Source organism: Myotis brandtii, unplaced genomic scaffold (genome assembly GCF_000412655.1).
Source record: "Myotis brandtii unplaced genomic scaffold, ASM41265v1 scaffold250, whole genome shotgun sequence".
Taxonomy (NCBI): Eukaryota; Metazoa; Chordata; class Mammalia; order Chiroptera; family Vespertilionidae; genus Myotis; species Myotis brandtii.
This window is the reverse complement of record NW_005359478.1, coordinates 2,839,926-2,844,324: the sequence shown is the minus strand read 5'-3', so window position 1 is coordinate 2,844,324 and position 4,399 is coordinate 2,839,926.

Here is a 4,399-nt window from a genome sequence, read left to right as displayed (position 1 = left end):
CCCCCGCCCCCCTCTGGCCTGTGGCACTTGTCCCAAACCCAAGATCAGAGCCCCATTCCTGGGCTAGCACAGTTATCAATGGACAAATACAGGTGTTCAGTACAGTTTTTATAACTTTAACCTAGGTGCAGTTACACAGATTCATATAACAGATATTTGCTGAGCGGGTTCCATGCCAGGCCCTGCAAAGCCCCGAAGACCCAAATTTGAGTTAAACGGCTGCCCTCAAGATGCTCAAGATCTCGTGAAGAAGAATAAGTTAAAAATCAAAAATAGTACAATATGGTGTGTACTGATGGAGTAGATACACAGAGTAGGGAGCACTATGCACAGGTGGAGGCACAGGTGGACACGCAAGTCCACATGAAGAATGTGTACACGGAAGGACCTCCAGTGCGCATGCGGACAGCCCTTTCCCTCGCAAGCAAGGTGTGAGATGTGGGGAGAGAGTGGAGCCTTTGCTGGAGTTTATATGGATGGAGGTAGGGGGTGGAGATTGTTCACGTGCTTGTGGGGAAGGCAAGAGGGGTCACCATGCAGCCAGACAGAGGCTTGAACAGCAACAATGGCTCCCCAGAGATAAGGAACAATGGGCAGGAAGAGAAGCAGCTCTTGGGGGTGAGGAAATCTTTCCAGATCAGGTTGAATTAGGGATGCTTGGGGAGGCATAAGTAAAAGATGCCATTTAGACTTATGAAGATGATACTGTACAGAGGAGTTTACACACACTTTGTACGACTTTGATGTCTTTCTGACTCCTGGGGGGGAGGGTTGGGGGTGTTTATAGCAACTTTGGGCTGTTAGATGACTTTTCTCTAGGAAAGATGGGTTGGTAGCCAGAGAAGGAGGAAAAATGAGACCCAAGCTTCTGAACCTGCTCAGACATTTTTCGCCTAGAGCAGCGGTTCTCAACCTGTGGGTCGCGACCCCTTGGGGGGTCAAACGACCCTTTCACAGGGGTCGCCTAATACCATCTGAAAACACATATATAATTACATATTGTTTTTGTGATTAATCACTATGCTTTATGTTCAATTTGTAACAATGAAATTGGGGGTCATCACAACATGAGGAACTGTATTAAAGGGTCGCGGCATTAGGAAGGTTGAGAACCACTGGCCTAGAGGATTGTGGGATGGGTAGTCTAGGGGCTAGATACAGGGGTGGGCAAACTTTTTGACTCGAGGGCCACAATGGGTTCTTAAACTGGACCGGAGGGCTGGAACAAAAGCATGGATGGAGTGTTTGTGTGAACTAATATAAATTCAAAGTAAACATCATTACATAAAAGGGTACGGTCTTTTTTTTTTTTTTAGTTTTATTCATTTCAAACGGGCCGGATCCGGCCCGCGGGCCGTAGTTTGCCCACGGCTGAAAGGAAGAGATGCAGTCACTTTCAGGAAGTCTTTATTATAATCTGATTTCCCTAGATCTTTTCTTAGTCCTCCCCAGAAATCAAGACCTCATGTTTGTTACTTTTCCTTTCCCATGAAGTTGTCTCTCTCTCTCTCTCTCTCTCTCTCTCTATATATATATATATATATACACACACACACACACACACACACACACACACATTATATATATATATATTTCTATCCCTCATCCTCTCCTACTCTGTTCTTTAGTGAATTATCATTTCAGCATCTCAGGGCCCAGGACACTCCATCTCCTTTCCTGAGCAGACACCACCCTTAGTTTCTCCCTCCAGCTCCTGGCCCTTTAATACCCTCCCAGGTGACTCACCTTCCTTCCTCATTCCTTCGTTAAGGACTCAACATTCCAAGGCAGGAGGACCAATTGGCCAATCACAGCCCTGACAAGCCTGCCTGTGGCTTAGATTGGCTGGAACTGTGGTCGTGGGAGGCTCAACAAGTAGATCTATAGAGTTTGGGGAGGGGGTTTCTGGGAATCAGCCCTGGGCAAGAATTTGTTGAAGAGTTGCTAATGTTTTTGATGGAATCCTACTAGTAGAGCTGGGGCTAGAGAGGTATCTGGCTTGCAGAATCTCAAAACTGGAGGCTGGCAGAGAACCCAGCCCTCTAGGTCCCCTGGGGACGTTGGCTGCCCCCTGCCCACTTTTTTTTTCTCCCCTATGATTTGGGACCCAATGGTCTGAAGACAGTTCCCAGGCCTGTTCCTAAGAAGTCTTTTTCAGCAGCCCTGGATCTCTCCAGTCTCAACATTCTGCTTTCCCGACATCGGAAACAGCCGGAAAATAAACACCCTGATGACTAAACGGTTTCTCCAGCTAGAGCTTGGGGAAGCACTAAAAATAGAGGCCACAAGTGAGGGGAGGTTCCCCACTTGAAGGGGGGGGGGGGGCACTTTCCCATCCTGCTACAGCCACAGCCCCAGGCTGGCACAAGGCTCTGTTCTCAGAGTCCTTGGGGACAGGGCAGATGGGCTTCCCTTGCCTACCCTTTCCGGGCCGGGAAGACTAACATCTTCTGGCGCTGGGTCCCCATCTCCCAGATATAATGGGGAACTGAGAAACTGCATTTTGGGACAAAGTGGGACACTTTAAATCAAGTTTCCTGAAGGAGGGGCCGGATGGAAGGGAAACTGAGGCCGAGGAAATAGGAGCCTGCTGGCTCCCTGTCTTAGGACATTATTTGATTTCAGAGAGGAAGGGAGAGGAAGAGAGAGATAGAAACATCAATGATGAGAGAGAATCATTGATCAGCTGCCTCCTGCATGCCCCCCACGGGATGGAGCCCACAACATGGGCATATGCTCCATCCTTGATCAGAATCGCACTTGAGACCCTTAAGTCTGCAGGCCGATGCTCTATCCACTGAGCCAAACCAGCTAGGACAAGCCTCCAAACCTTTTTGCAGAGCAATTCTACTGAGCTTGTCTCGTTTGAGACTTGTATGTGATAATGGGTCTAAAGGGGTCTTTGCAGTCCAGCCCTGGAGTTATTATAATGCAGCATGAACTACTGTTCTAACCAATCTACTTGTGTGAACTAATTTAATCGTCACGCCAAATTTATGAGTTAGGTACTATTACCACCATCTCCAATTTTACCCATGAGGATCATGAGGTACAAGGCAGTTAAGGAATGTGCCTCTGTTCACAATTAATAAATGGCGGAATAAGGCTTTGAACCAAGACAGCTTGACTATTTCCAAGTTGATGCTCCCAGTCACTGTGACATGCTGCCTCTCTCTGTACATGCTAGTCTTTTCAGCACTTAACCCAGAATCCGGTTTTTGTCCAGTAAATCGAACCCCGCCAGATAGAAATCAGGGTGTATGAAGAACTGAGTGCCCTTCTGTTCTGCAAGGTTCTTTGAGATCTAAGTCAGATTCCATCATTTCCTCAAGCTCGGGTAAAAAGCAGAACTTAGACGTAGCAGAGATGCTGGAGAGGAAGTCTGACTGGGATGGCACCCACACTCCTGTTGTAGGGCATGTAAAGATTCACCACACCCTGGAGCAACCAGGAATTTTTATTTATTTTATTTTATTTAAAGAGCTACTGCTGCTTCTTTAGTAAGAAACTTTTGGGCGTTTCCTGTCCTGTGGGGAAATTAGGGTCCCGCCCCTTTAAATTGCCCCCTTTGGCTGTAAGTGCTCCGTGGCCACAGTCACTGGGGATTAGGTCACCCAAGAACTATGAGCTGTCGCTTTAAATTGCTGGGCGTCTGCCGAGCAGGCCCCGGCAGGGAAGGGGTCTGTCACAGGTAGAGGGAGCAAACGAGCTCCCTAAGTAACCCCCAGAAATGAATATGTCCCTTTAAGTGAGCTTGGGCACACAGTAAGCGGGGGAGATGGAATCTTTCCTTCACTTAACGTCTACCCTCAATTTATCTATTTAGACTCCCACCTCCCAACTCTCCTGGGGCTTGGGGGGGAGCTGTCGAGTAGCGTGTGTGTCTATGAGTGTGCGCACAGCGCACAGAGCCTCCCGGAAAAGAACCTCCTGAAGCGCATGGTAGCAGCAGCGCTAGGCGGCGGTCCCGCGAGCTCCGAGGGGCCACCTCGACCGCGGGCCCATCCCTTTAAAGGCCTCTGGGTCTCGCCTCCCGACTTCGCCTCGCTCTGTCCCTCCCTCCCTCCCGGCCGGCGGAGGGATCTGCCGCTCTTGGTGCTACAGCCTAGCTTGGTCAAGCGGCGGGGCGGGGGCTGACCCGGCCCGGCCCCGCGGGCCAAGGGAAGCGAGGGGGCGTGGCCGCGTCCTCGGTCCCGCCCCCGCTTGGGCCCCGCCCCTAGACACCACAAGTCCCTCCCATTGGCCCCCCGCCTGTCCATCACCACTGTTTCCCCACCCCTCAAGCTAGGCTGAGCAGTGCCTACGTCGGCCTTGACTCCCAGGGGCTGGAGGAGTTACCTTTGGAGCCCGAAAGGAGGAAGGAAGCAAAATATCAACACAGCGGAGGCGAGTCGGGTAT